The 15,325-nt window shown below is 47.4% G+C and overlaps 1 protein-coding gene across 1 annotated transcript in view; it reads left to right on the top strand.

Annotated features, from left to right (window-relative positions):
- The first annotated feature begins 4,057 nt into the window (after positions 1-4,057).
- The window catches only part of ARHGEF3 (Rho guanine nucleotide exchange factor 3), a 327,189-nt gene continuing 315,921 nt past the window's right edge, over positions 4,058-15,325 (top strand). The window contains exon 1 of the mRNA XM_081245232.1: positions 4,058-4,140. The gene's annotated coding sequence lies outside the window, so the exon portion shown is untranslated. The remainder of the gene's footprint in view (positions 4,141-15,325) is intronic.

Here is a 15,325-nt window from a genome sequence, read left to right on the forward strand (position 1 = left end):
GCAGATTTGCTAGGTCATGGGAGTGGAGCTCCTGTCTCCTGGAGGACTCAGTTCTGCAGGGCAATGGGCTGTGACCCTCACAGGAGATGGCTACTTGATCAGCTGTCACCCCCTGCTTGAAACTGCCAATAGCCCTGGAGGTAAACCGCAAAGTTATTACCTGGCCCCTTGCCAACCTCTTTTCTCTGTGTGTCTCTTTCTTCTCTATAGCCATAGCAGAATTTGAAATTCCTCACTCGTATAGTCCTGCCCTGGGTCATTTTCCCCAGGCTGTTTCTTCTGCCTGTCTCTTCTCCTTTTCTAGGTCTCCAGCCCTCCTTTGCAGTCAAACCTTCCTTGACCACTGTCCGCCCTAGTCCAGGTCCTGTCATATGCCTTCCGGAACAGCTCCTGTGATTATGTGCCAGACCCTCTTGCTCACTAGTACGACTGCTCCTTGAGGGCAGGCTGTGCCCCTTGCCTAAGCCTTCCACCTAGGTTGGACTTGGATTCTACTTCTTTAACCAGCTTGGGACCCCAGCCCTACCACTGATCAGTCACCGGGGCAAGTCACCTCATCTCCCCAGTCCTCAGTTTCCTCATCTGTCAAATGGGGGTAAAAATGCACCTGCCTTATGGGGTGGTTGTGAGGATAAAGCAGATGGAGCCTTTATCCTCTCAGCCTTGCCTCTCAGGTTTTCCTCTAACCCAGATTATGAGAGCAGAAAGGACCTGCTTTCAAAGAAGTCTTTTATTAGCTGCTCGCAGAGCATTGCTTAGGTCTGAACAGTGAGATCAACACCTTAATCCTTGCACAGGTGTCACCATCCCCTGGGGAAGAAGGCTAGTGTTGCTTCATCAAATGGATGCTCCACACCTTTCAAAAGCAAAAGAAAAAAAAAAAGGAGGGGGCTGGCATCTGTACATTGCTATGGGCAGAAGAGTTTAATGTCCCTTCCAGTAATTCCACTTCTAGCATTTTTTCTTTAGGAAATAACCAGAAATGTGCATCAAAGTTAATTGTGCATAGATCCTTGTATCACCAAGCGTTATTTCTGATACTGAGGAATGAGGAACAAACCAAGTACCATTTGGGACTGATGATAAGAAGAGGCACATTCATACCACAGACCAACAGCAGATTCATACAACAGACCAAGCGGCTCTTAACAATCATGCTGTAGAAGAATATTTTATGACAAGGGAAAGGCTGGGTGGTGTGATTGTGGTTGGGTTTTATCTTATTCTTTATACTTCTCTCAGCATTGTTGTACGAGTGGTATTATGTCATCAGAGGGGTTTAAATGTATGACCTTACACAACAACGAGTGTTAAAGGTACCCAGTGGGCCGTGTTGCCGGTTTCAGTGTCTCTCCATTGCTGTTGTCCTGGCCCTTGGTCGTGCCTTTTCAAGAGATTGCTTTCCCCGACTGTGCTGCCTGGTGCCTTGTCCCAGCCCCTCACCATGGCTTCCCTGCCTGTCATCAGTTACAGCTCATCGCTCCCTCATCCATGTGGGGACCGCAGTAGACACCCCAGCTTTCTCAGTTGATGACTCAGTGAGGTGACAGCTCTGGTCCTGTTCTGCCCTCTCTTGCAGAGTTAGGGGGGATGGAGCTGAATTCAAGAATGGGCGCTCATGAACTGTTTCAAGGAGAAAAGGTGGCTGGTCATCAGTGTCTTCTGGCCTCTCCACCAGTTTCCCAACTCCATGGATAGTGACCCACATTTCCTGCCTATTTCTTCTACACTCCCCACCAAAGGACTCCCTTTGGATGTATCATCTCTTCTTCCAACAGTCTCCTAACTTGAGTCCAAGAACCAAGTCCTCCCCACCCTCCCCCTTGCATGAGTGGGGCAGGGGGATGGTACACTGCATATAAACCCTTGTGGGATTACACTGATTTGTTTCTAGTCCACATATCCTTGCAGATCTGTTCTAATTTCCGGAAACCCTGAATTGTAAAACAGAAGAAATAGAGGAGTTTGCCCCCGGTAATAATAAAAATTCATGTTGCCTTTGCTGTGTCCAGGAGACTTTCACCCACTGCATCCATTCCTCATTCAGCAGCTGGTGCAAACCCATTGCCTCTGCCTGAAACTTTCAATGGTAAAGGTTTAGTGTCTCATCTTGGCCACCAAGGCCCCTCCAGCCTTGTTCTCCCCCCACCTGCCCCTCTCCATGGACTTCCAAAAGTGTGCCCTGTGCTCTCCCACCTCTGGGCTTCCATGTCTCCTGTTCTCTCCAACCCAGATCCCACAGGAAGCCTCTCTATGCTCGAATCGGGGCCAGCACTTCCCTTGTGTGTATGTATCTCACCACATGCTGCTCCCTAACCTGCCCAGTGATGGCTCTGACTGTTCCCACATCAGCTGTGAGCTCCGTGGGGTCAGGGACTATGTCTATCTTGTACAGAGTCACTGCTGTTCTCCACAGTCTGGCATATCGTGTGGCATGTAGCAGACGCTCAAATCACTAAATGGAGTCTAATGGAAATATAACATCTCTGACAAGGTTGCCTGGGTAGAATAGCAGGTGTCGACGTGTGGGTTGGAACTGCCTGCCTAGCTCTGGGCTGCTGAGGGAGTGGAAGCCCTTTATTATTATTTAATAAACGTGGCTGGGTGTAGTAAGGGATCTTCCATGGTCTGGAGAAGGGAGAATAACAAAAGAGTTTGGGAGATCTGGATATAGGTTTTGCCCTTGGAAGTGGGAGTACTGGGGAGGGTGTGTGATCCTTGAACAGGAAACGGATGGATCATGAGGCACTGGGTTTGGGATCAAGGTGTAGTGGAAGGAAGTTGCAGCTGTTGGATCCGGCCCCAAAGGTGGGCTGTGGGCTAGGAAGAGGCCACCCAGCACTATGAGTGCCTGCAAGGAGAGACAGGGGTTGCAATGAAGAAAGTCTCACCTGCGCCAGAGCAAGGTCTGAACTCCACGCGCTGGTCACAGGGGCCTGGGCTGGGAGACTTACATGCCAGCGGCTGCTGCCAGGACATGTCCCTCACAGGAAGCCCTCGACATCCCGCCTCTTCCTGTGAGGTGGAATGAGGGGGTGGGTGTTAGAGCTCACCCCATGGAGAGAGTTGAGGAGGTCCACTCAGAGCCTGGTCCATTCACTTACTGGAGGGTACGCCTACTGAGAGCCTTAGCCCTTGAGCTGATGCTCTCTCCTCTTACCCGGGGGCTGGCTTCACTTTCACCTTTCTAAGCTTCAGTTCCTGAGAAGTGGGCCCATACAACCCCTACACCTCACAAGGCTGTTGTGAACGTTAAAGTAGATCAAGCACCTAAAATGCACGCCTGGCACATGAAAACAATTGATGAATTTTTTATTTTTATGATGACGGTTTATACTTTCATAAAAGCCCATAACTAATGTGCAGGGTATTTTTTATTCCTGATTTTATGGGGTTCTGAGAACTGTAGGAGTTACCTGTTGAATGAAAGAATGAATGAATACAGAAAATACTTTTAGTATTTAGATTGCCATGTTTATTTCAGCACGGAAGACCCAGGCCACAGCTGGCTGCTATCTTTTCAAGCTCAGCGTCTGCCCACAAGCTAGCGTTTCCTGAGAACCTGCTGGGCGCGCGGGGATTCGTCCTCAATCTCACCCCCACAGTCGAGGAAAGTGAGGCTTGGGCAAGACTCGACACGCCCAAGGTCAGCCTGGTAGGCGGGGCTGGGGCTCCTAGCGCAGGCTCCGGCTCGCCCGGCAGGGCAGCCCCTGGGGGGTCGCCACGGTCTCCTCCCGCTCGGATACCGGTCCCGCGAGTCACCCCGGGGGAAGCGGGAGCGGGAGGTTGGGCTGTGCACCCTTTCCCCGACCCGGTAAATTCTCTCCGAACTAGGCGTTGGGGGCTGTCCCGGGGACCTGATCTCCCCTCCTCCCTTCCTAGCCTTCCGCGGGACGCCGGCAGGACACGGGGAAGGGAGTGCTGAGCAGCGGCCTAGCCTGACTGCGTCCGGGTACCCCGCCACCGGGCTGGGGCGCCCGCTGGGGTCCCCGGCCCGCCTCCCGCCCACGTGGCCGGTTCGGCCTCTCCGCCCCCGGCCTCGCCCCGCCCCGGGGAACCGCCCCCGTAGCCTCCGCTGCCACCATCGTAGCTGCGGTGCGCTCTGCAGCCCCGCCGGTCGAGCCCGTGCTGGGCGCCGAGGTGAGTGTGGGCCGCTGGCCTGGAGCCCCACTGCTCTGCTAGACCTTCGGAGCGGGACACTTTCCTCGGCTCCTCTCCACCTTCACCCACCATGCCGGAGCGGGACCCCACCCCCACCTCCAAGTCGTCCCCGCTCCATCCCTGTGCCCGCAGCGGGCGACGTGCGCTCTCTGGCTCCGGGCACCTGAGAGCGGCTTAGGTAGGCGGTGCCACCACCAGCCCGGAGCGGCTGCCGCTCGCGCCGGAGACCCTAACTTAGGTCCTCTGGTAACTCTTGGGCGAAAGTTCCCGAGGTGCCACCTGTCCTGGGGCGCAGCCGCTTTTCCGCGGGGTGGCTTCCCTTCGGGCGCTGCTGGTCGGGGCTCGGAGGGCTGCGGTCATTTCGCGGCTGGGACACCGGCTTTGGGCGCCTGGGGCGGTGGCCGCGGTTTCTGGCCCACCCGAGCCGTAGTGCTCGCGGCTGCGTCTTTAAAACTGCGCGGCCAGAGGATCCCGAGATAGAGGCGGGGGAGGCGGACACCAAGGGGTTAACGTGAACTTCGGTCCCTCGTAGTCAAAGACCGGTGAGTGTTTTCTGAACGTGGTAGTTTCTACCAGGTCGGGTTCCCTGGGGCTTTGCCACGGGGAAGAGCCGCGCTTGCACTATCAGCGGCCTCATCATGGGCTTGAACGTTTCTGAAACAGAGCGGCTTGTTCCTAGAGGGCTTTTGCTCCATTTCATGCCTGAAGCCGGCTTGCCTCCAGCACTGGGGGAGGGTGTGAGAACTGCCAAAGAGTAGTTGTTAGCTGTCGTGGATGAACGAGCAGAAACACTACCCAGGTGTTACCACTTTCTACCCTGGGGTGTGGAAGAGGAGTTTTGCTATGTCTGCGCCTTAGCTGTGTAGTCTTGGGCAAGTTACTTCACCTGTCCGTGTCTCAATTTCCCCACCTGTAAAGTGGAGATGATAATAGTACAAACCTTAAAGGGTTGTATAAGATTAAAGTTTTAATGTAGTGCCTGGTACAAGGTAAATTCTACCTTGGTTAGCTGTTCTTCTTGTTATTATTTTGGTTGACGTCTAATGGGGCTCCCCAGTGAGGATGGGGCTCCCCAGTGAGTAGGTAGGTGAGCGCACTTCCCCTTCCCCTGCTAATGACCTGAATTATTTACACAGTAGCCTCGGTGTCCCCTTCAGCCTAGAAATGCTTGGACTTTGTAGTAACACTTCTTATGGTTAACCAGCCTTGTGCAAAATGTACCTCAGAATGTGAAATTAGAGATGACCTTTGTCAAGGACACTCCTGGAAAATGGGGTCTTAGACCTTCTCTGGAGGCTCTGGGGTGTTATTGGATGTTTCCCTCGCTGGGGTGGAGTGGATAAGGTTTCACCAGAATTCCTTCAGGCCTTGGTCCCCCTGACAGGCTGACATCCTCTAATCTCTGAGAATGTGGGAGTTTATTTAGGGGTACGAGGGCCTGATCTTGTCTCCTCCCTTCCATTTAGTCACCTCTAACAGATTGTCCCTTCCATCAGTGGAGTGTCTCTGGGCCACACCAGTTTATTTTTTTCTTCTGGCAGTGGTAACCACAGACAGGCATTCTGAACCTGCGGCTCTTCTGAAATATACGTGAGATGCTTGGAGCACAGGTGTACATTTTTCCAGAGGGTTTTCTTTTCATCATAGTCTGCAAAAGGCCCGCACCCCACAAATGTGGACCCTGAACCGCTGGTGGGAAGATGCAAGTTCTTGCTCCCTATACAGGGCAGGCCCAAGTTTATATGGAGTCAAGGTGTCAACATTACCTCTGCCCCTGTAGGTGGAGGTGCACACATGTTCCTTTGTGCCCTTGCTCAGAGCACACCTTCCAGTGGAAAATTCAGGTCTGCCTTGACTTGAGAAAATCTGATAAAGAAGTCATTTGGGAAAAGAAGGCAGGCGGTGGGGTTAGGGACTGTTGGCCTATGGTGGGACCTTTAGGATGGGATGCAGTTCATGAGAATTTGAACTCAATGTGTCAGGAGACTTCTTAGGGCCTTTGCACGTGCTCTTCCTTCTGCTGTGCCCACTGTTCCACCACTTATTTTCATGTCTGGCACTTTCTTGCCCTATAGCTCAGATGTCTCCTCTGTAGAGAAGGTTCCCCTGACCACTCAGTCCAAAGCAGCCCCGCAGTTTCTGTCACATTCCCCCATTGTATTTTACTCATGGTGCTTACCTGAAATGGTCTTACTCACGTGTCTGTTTATGGGTTTATTGTCTTCACCCAGAAGAATGTAGAATCCAAGAGGGTAGACATGTTGCCCTGGTCACTGCTCAGCTCTGGCCCCTAGCAACAGTAGGTGCTCAATAGATGTCCCTGAGTGACCGAATGAATGAGTATCTGCTGAGAGAAGCAAGGCGAGTCTGGAGAGGTTTAAGGGTAGTGAAATGCAAAGGAACTGGCCATTAGTCAGGAACACCAGGCTACAGTGACCTTTGAGGTCACATAGTTTAACCTGCAGTTTAAACCACCTCCACAACACCTCTTCCTAGTTATTGCTTAACCTGGGCTTGAATCCTCCAGTGACAGGGAACTCATTGCCTCCAGAGAGAGCCCATTCTTGTGGAGGAAAGATGTGGTGTGCAGAGAACCAGATATAGTCCCCGTACCCCCTCTTATGAGGATGAGATGTGGCCTCCAGACTCCTGCATGCTACTGCTCCAGTTTTTCTGGTCTACGTTGCATCCTGATCCTTTCATCCATCACCATCCGTCCCAGAAAGCTGCCTTTACTTCTCTGCCATCACCAAGGTTCCTGAGCCCCTGACCAGAACTCAGTGTGCTACTGAGTCATATGTCATCTGAGGGGGCCTGAGGCAAAGAGGCATCAAAGAAAACTGCAGTAGTTTAGAAACTTTCGAGGCCAAGATCTGTATTGTTCAGGCTCCTGTAACTCATTGGGCAGCAGGGGTGGGTGGTGATGGGGTGTGGAGCTCTGTTTCTTTCACTCTTTTGTTCTTTCCCTGGATTTTTTCAATTCATTCCTTAATCGGTTTATTAATTGTGGCCCTATATATATTTTTAAAAAATTAATCCTTGGTGGACTTCCCCAGCAGTCCAAACTAGGATCCCACATGCCACAAAATGCGGCCAAAAAAAAAAATTATTCATCCTTGGACCCATTATCTTCATGGTTTGTATAAATATTGCCTGATTCATATCACCTCACATATACAAGTTGAAACTTGAGTGAAAATGAAATGTTTTTATATATGATTCTAACTTATTGAGTCAGTTTCTGCGTGGGAGGTCACCAGTGTGGGGAGTAGGGCTGGGTCCACTGTGGAGAGGTTTGGTGGCAAGCTTTGCTTTTTTCATGTGCCTTAGCCACTTAGCTCAGCTCGTTTACTTCATGTATTCAAGAACCACTTACGGAGGGAGGGCTCTGGCCTGGCCACACAGCAGTCAAGGAAACCAACAGTGCTCCTGCCTTTAGGAGTTCACATCCCAGTGATGGAGATGGACAGTAGACAACTAGACCTATAATGTAATGTGAGGGAGTGTGATCAGTGTGATGAAGGAGATGAAGCTGGGTAAGGGGATCCAGAGTGGCTGGAATGGGGGCAGGGTTGGTTTAGGTTAGGGAAGGTCTCTCTGAGGAAGCAACATTTGAGCAGAAACCCAGTTGAAAGAGGGAGCAGCCATGTGGGTGTCTTAGGGAAGACCATTCTATGCATATAGAACCCAAGGTTGTGGTCAAGCCCCTGGTGTGGCCAGTCAGCTCTTGAGCCCTGGACATGGTCTGTCTCCCTGGTGAAGGGAGAGGGGAAGTGAGCCGTGTGGGCAGAAGCTCCCCCACCTTCTCCCCAAATCCTAGCAGGTGACTGGAGGAAGAGCTCAGCATTTTGTGCTCTCCTAGTTGACCAGAATGCTCATGCCTTCCTTTCTAGAGGGTGGGACCTGGAGTGATGATGTTTCTGAAATTGCTGCCTTGACAACTGAGCATGAGCCTAGGGGGCTTGATGCAAGATTCTCATTGGTTATAGCAGAGAGAGAGAGAGAGAGAGAGAGAGAGAGAGGGAGAGAGAGAGAGAGTGTGTGTGTGTGTGTGTGTGTGTGTGTGTGTGTGTGTGTGTGTTGGAATATACTGTGGAAAAGGAACTGACATAGCAGCCTTCAGTAAATGACAGTTGATCTGAATGGCTGTGCCTTGGGCTGCTGAGCTCAGCACCAATATCTTCATATTATCTCTGCAACTGTCCTGTGGCACGGACCCTCTTAGTGAACCCATTTTTCGGAACCCATTTTTCACACCCAGTTGTGGTGTGGAGTGATGAATAACTTGCCAACTGCTTGTTTTCTTGGGCCTCTTGTCAGTTGTATTGGGAGAGGTGAAGGTGAGGAGGATCTTCCCTGAAGATTTATTCAGTGATTTAAAGAAAGATGGGTGTTTTATTTATTTTTAATTAATTAATTAATTAATTTTTGGCTACGTTGGGTCTTCGTTGCTGCACGCGGGCTTTGTCTAGTTGCGGTGAGCGGGGGATACTCTTCATTGCGGTGTGCAGGCTTCTCATTGTGGTGGCTTCTCTTGTTGTGGAGCACGGGCTCTAGGCTTGTGGGCTTCAGTAGTTGTGGCTCACAGGCTCAGTAGTTGTGGCTCGTGGGCTCTAGAGCGCAGGCTCAGTAGTTGCGGCGCACAGGCTTTGTTGCTCTGCGGCATGTGGGATCTTCCCGGACCAGGGATCGAACCCGTGTCCCCTGCATTGGCAGGCATATTCTTAGGTGCTTGGGAAGTCCCAAGATGGGTGTTTTAAATATCTTAGATAGGCCTCTCTTTTGTGCACATCCCTGTGGAATGTCAGATCTGGGAGACAAAGGCTGCTCCTGGCCAAATGCTCAGTCCCTGGCTCAGTGAGGGTTTGTTGCGATGTTAGGTAGATGCCCCAGGGTTTCTGGTGGCCATGGAACAACAAGGCTGGAGGAGGTCATTGCCTTCATTTCCCAGGTGTCTCCTGACTTTTCCAAGGTGGACCAAAAGTCAGGGCAGAACTAGACATGGGGCCCAAGTCAAAACCAGAATGCTCCAGAAAGAGAGGCTGGGGCCCGTGGCCAGAGTTGGAGGATAGAGGAGGCAGCTTGGTGTCTTTCCTGGCTCAGCCAGCTAAAGACCAAGCTAGTTATTTAACAGTTCAACTTGGTTCCTTGTCCCAACACCTCACCTCCACTTCCAGCCAGCATATGGTAAATTTATGGATCTGGATTTGCTGTTCCTGCCAATAGAACCCCAAGCCCGGAATTCATCTCCAGTTCTGAGCTCAGTAATATTTCCTGGAAGCTGGAGCAGCACACTGACTGGCTTTGAGGCAAATAGAAATTGTAGAGATGGCATTTGGGGTCCTGTGTTCCAGTCTCCACCCCAGCATTTTCAGTGGAGTGACCTTGGACAAGGTGCCTAACCTCTCCAAGCCTGTTTGCTCATCTGTAAAGGGGGGTAGTGCTTGCCTGTACCTCACAGGTCTGCTCTGAGGATGAAATGAGAAGATATTTGCAAAGTGCTTACCCCCGTCACAGCCTGCATGCGGGAGGGGCTGGCCAGGGGTGTCATCTGGTGACTAAGGATTGACCCAGGTCACTCCATCACTGCTTTGTGCTCCTAATAAGAGAGGTGTGCTCAGACACATTGGAAGTTCTTCATTCAGATTTGGGGGTTTCACTGGCGTGGGTGTTATTCTTTTTGGAGATGATCTTATTAGGAGCCAAATCTGGATAATGGAGTTGGGGGTCAGTTTATGGTGAGACAGAGGCCAGGTTGAACCACTGCCGAGACCTCTTGCCCAACCACAGCCCCCCACATCCTCTCCCAGCAGTCTCCCCAGCCTACAGTGGCCACCCCATGTCCCCATAGCCCTCCGTCCCTGAGGGGCATATGACACCTTGGAACTTGGCTGCTTCAACTCATCGTTCCTACTCATCTTTACCACACCACATCCCAAGTCACCCTCTGGCTCCTGTACCAAAGCTGAACCTGACATCCCCCAAATACCCCAGAAGCTTTTCCACTTTCAAATCTTTGCTGCTGCTGTTCCCACTACTTGGAATGCTCTTTCGCTTTTGTCCACTTTCACAGGTTCCTGCACTGCCCACTCCAATGGCCTCTTCCCTCTTTCCTTCCCTTTTGGCTAGAAAAAGAAATGCTTTTTTTGCATAGGTAACTCTGATTATTTCTTAACACATGGAAATGCAAACAAATCAGAAGTTGTAGAGTAAAAAATGAAATTCCACCTCCCTCATCCCAGGCTTGCATCCAGAAAAAACATTTATGATCAGCTGGCTGTGTATTTCTCTTACATTCTTACGTACAGATGTGTGTACCCGTGTATATCTTTAAAAACCAACATAATTGCTCATTTTGTATGTATTCTTCTCCAGCCTTTTTTTTTTTTCTTCATTTAGCCATATGTACAAGAGCACTTTCTCTGTCCATATGCTGTCTTCTTTTTACCTGCCCTGGCTCTCCCCTTCCCCAGGGAAGAGTGTACAAATTTGTATGGAAATAGGTTTTCATTTCTCTTGGGTACATACCCAGCAGTGGAATTGCAGGTCAGATGGTAACTCCATGTTTAACATTTTGAGGAACTGCCTCAAATGTTTTCCGTAGTGGCTGTACCATTCTGCAATCCCAGCAGTGGTATATGAGGGTTCCAATTACTCCACATCCTCAGCAGCACTTGTCACTGTCCATCTTTTTGGTTATTGCCATTCTAGTGCGTGTGAAATGGTATCTCATCATGGTTTGGGTTTTCATTTCCCTAATGGTTAGTGGTGTTAAATATCTTTTTTTAACTTTATTTTTTAGAGCAGTTTGGGTTTATAATAAAAGTGAGACGAAGGTACAGAGATTTCTCCTATACTCCCTGCTCACACACATGCATAGCCTCCACCATTATCAACAGCACTCACCAGAATGGTACATCTGTCACCAAGGATGAACCTGCATTGGCACATCATAATCATCTAAATACTATAGTTTACCTAATGGCTCACTCTTGGTATTCTACTCTCAATGGGTTTGGATAAATGTACAATGACATATATCCTTCATTATAATATCATACAGAGTATTTCACTACCCTAAAAATCCTCTGTGCTCTACCTGTGCATACCTTCCTCTACCCTCCACCATAACCACTGATCTTTTTATTGTCTCCACAGTTTTGCCTTTTCCAGAATGTCATGTAGTTAGAATCATACAGTGTGTAGGCTTCTCATTTTGGTTTCTTTCGCTTAGTAATATGCAGTTAAGGTTTCCCATGTCTTTTCATGGCTTGATAACACATTTTTTAGTACTGAATGATATTCCATTGTCTGGGTATATCACAGTTTATTTTTCCATTCACCTACTGAAGGACATCTTGGTTGCTTCCAAGTTTTGAAAATTACGAATAAAGCTGCTGTAAACATCTATGTGCAGGTTTTTTTTGAGATATACATTTTAAAGTAATAACTAGAATTATGACTTATAACATTATACCAGAACATATAAGATTTTTAGGAATTTTATGTAATGTTTGAAACATTTATATTAACATGTTTCCGTACAAATAACCCAAGAGAGTTTAGTATTAGTTTTGTTTTTTATACAGCAGTTTCTTATTAGTCATCAATTTTATACACATCAGTGTATACATGTCAATCCCAATCTCCCAATTCATCCCACCACCATCCCCACCCCCCTGCCACTTTTCCCCCTTGGTGTCCATATGTTTGTTCTCTACATCCGTGTCTCAACTTCTGCCCTGCAGAAGTTTTGTGTGGACACAAGTTTTCAGCTCTTTTGGGTAAATACCAGGGAGTGTGATTGTTGGATCATATGGTGAGAGAGTGCTTAGTTTTTTAAGAAACCACCAAACTGTCTTCCAAAGTGGCTGTACCATTTTCCATTCCTACCAGCAGTGTATGAGAGTACCTGTTGCTCCACATGCTTGTCAGCATTTGGTGTTGTCAGTGTTTTGTATTTTGGCCATTGTCATAGGTGTTTAGTGGTATCCTCATTGTTGTTTTAATTTGTGTTTCCCTGTTGTCATATGATGATATGGAGCATCTTTTCATATGCTTACTTGCCATGTGTATATCTTCTTTGGTGAGGTGTCTGTTAAGGTCTCTGGGCCATTTTTGATTCAGGTTGTTTGTTTCTTGTTGAGTTTTAGGAGTTCTTTGTATATTTTGTGTAACAGTCCTTTATCACATGTGTCTTTCACAAATGCTTTCTCCCACTCTGTGACTTATCTTCTATTTCTCTTGGTATTATCTATTGCAAAGCAGAAATTTTTAATTTTGTGAAGTCCAGGTTATCAATTATTTCTTTCATGGATTGTGTTTTTGGTGTTGGATCTAAAAAGGCATCACCATTACAAGGTATTCTAGGTTTTCTGCTATGTTATCTTCTGGGTGTTGTAGACTTTTGCATTTTACATTTAGGTCTGTGATTCATTTTGAGTTAATTTTTGTGAAGGGTGTAAGGTCTATGTTTAGATTTTTTTTTCTTTTTTTGTATGTGGATGTGCTATTGTTTCAACACCGTTTGTTGAAAAGATGATCTTTGTTCCATTGCATTGCCTTCGCTCCTTTGTCAGAAATCAATTGACTGTATTTATGAGGGTCTATTTCTGGGCTCTCTGTTCTGTTCCATTGATTTATTTGTTTATTCTTTTGCCAGTACTGCACTGTTTTGATCACTGTAGCTTTATAGTAAATCTTGATGTTGGGTAGCCTCAGTCCTCCAACTTTGTTCTCCTTCAATATTGTGTTGATTAAATATCTTTTAATATGCTTATAAGCCATTTGTATATCTTCTTTGGAGAAATGTCTATTCAGATCTTTTGCCTATTTAAAAAATTGGGTTGTGTTTTTACTATTGAGTTGTAAGGGTTCTTTATATATTCTAGATTCAGTCCCATATCAGATACATGAATTTTCAACATTTTCTCCCATTCTGTGGGTTGTCTTTTCACTTTCTGGATGGTGTCCTTTGAAGCCCAAGGTTTTAATTTTGATGAAGCCAGTTTATCTATTTTTCTTGTATTGCTTGTGCTTTTGGTGTCATATTTAAGAAACCTTTGCCTAATCCAAGATCATAAAGATTTATGCCTAAGTTTTCTTCTAAGAATTTTATGGTTTTAGCTCTTACATTTAGGTCTTTGATACATAATTTTTTTTTTTTTTTTTTTTTGCGGTATGCGGGCCTCTCCCGTTGCGGAGCACAGGCTCCGGACGCGCAGGCTCAGCGGCCATGGCTCACGGGCCCAGCCGCTCCGCGGCATGTGGGATCCTCCCGGACCGGGGCACAAACCTGTGTCCCCTGCATCGGCAGGCGGACTCTCAAGCACTGCGCCACCAGGGAAGCCCTGCTACATAATTTTTAGGTGTGGTGTGAGGTAGACCGGTACAGCTTAATTCTTTTGCATGCGGATAGCCTGTTGACCCTGCACAGTTTGTTGAAAAGACTATTCTTCCCATTGAATTGTCTTGACATCCTTGTCAAAAATCAGTAGGCCATAAATGTGTTTAGTTCTGCATTCTCATTTCTATTCCATTGATCTGTATGTCTATCCTTGTGCTAGTACCATTGTTACTATCTTGATTACTATACCCTTGTGGTAAGTTTTGAAATTGAGAAATACGAATCTTTCCACTTTGTCCTTTTCCATGATTGTTTTGGCTATTTGGGGTCCCCATATAAATTTTAGGATCAACTTGTCAATTTCTGCAAAAAAGGCAGCTAAGAATTTGACAGAGGTTGTATTGAGTCTGTAGATCAGTGGGAGGTTTTGCCATCTCAATGATATTAAGTCCAGTCCTGAAATACTTTTACTGGGTGCATCACTCACTCAGCTCCCCCAGTCATCGTTTTCTGAAGAGACACTCAGAGGCCCATCCTTCAAGCTGTACAGACAAAAATCCAGGAACATCAGCATCTCTTTTCCTTGTTGAAGATAGTGACACAATATAGTGTAGTGTTTAATCTAAGGCTGAAGACCTTGGATAAAATATTTAATGCCTGAATTTGTGGAATGGAAGTGCATCTGGCACTGACTGAGCATATGGCAGACCTGGCTTCCCTTTACTCTGAGGGCACGATGGCGCTTCCTGAAGATCCTCCCATATTCCCCTGACTCCATGCCTTGAGAAGTGTGGTGAGAACTAGGGACCCCCACAGCCCTGGAGGTACCAGGGAGTGGTGGGGAGGGCATTGGAGTGAGGCTGCATCTTAATTTGTTTTATCTGTTGGGCAAAGAGGTAGGATTTCACTTAAGGCGAGAGTTTTGATGCTAAAGCAATTTTTGTCCCCCACCCAATCATAGTTTGAAGAATGGAATAAAAATAAGAAAGGAATACTATCACACATTAAAAGATTAGTTTACACCCCTACATGCACTTATGTGTTCCAGATGTAATGCTTTGGCACAAGTCCAAGATTGTATTCTCATGGAAGAAGAAATAAAAAGCAAAGCACCTACATGTGCATCAGTAGGAATCTGGTTTTCTGAATTTAAGGAACAACCTGGGAACTCCGTTGGAAACTGCACATCCACTCACACCTCAGCTTACTCTCAGCTGGGATGAGGAGGTCCATTTTAAACAAAACAGTGCTAATGCATGTGTGTGTGTATGTGTGTGTGTTGAGGGGGATGGAGTTACCACTGTTGTTTCAAAAAAATTTGGGCTGAGTTTTTAGTTCATTTCTGGAGGGGGAAAAACTTATATGCAATAGAATTATTTTGAGATCTTCAGAATCTAAACTCCTTTGGTTTAACAGATTCCCTTTACCTAAGCTGTTAGAATAGTTCATAGGGATTTCATTTCCATTCTTCAGTGAGGGGTGTGTGTGCATGCATGTGCACCTGGAAAGTTAGGGGAAAAACACAGTGATAAAACCCAACCCCAAAACAAGGAAGCGTGTTATAGAGCTGAGTGAGGTTCCAGTCTCAGAAGGTGCAGCTTAGCTGACCTTGTGTAACCTCTCTCTATGACACATCTCCCAGGGGGGTGGAAAAACTGTTTCTCTCCAGCTTGGCTTTAATTTTACAAAAGCCCTGTGCAGTCTTGCAGAGTCAAGTGATTTTCTTAACAAATTGCTCATATTTCATATGTTCTGGGCTGGGCAGGGGCTCACTAATCCTTGGCCAGCATTGTGAGTCAGAAAATATTTAAATGACTG

The sequence above is a fragment of the Mesoplodon bidens genome (assembly GCF_964165515.1).
Source record: "Mesoplodon bidens genome assembly, chromosome: 10".
Classification (NCBI taxonomy): domain Eukaryota; kingdom Metazoa; phylum Chordata; class Mammalia; order Artiodactyla; family Ziphiidae; genus Mesoplodon; species Mesoplodon bidens.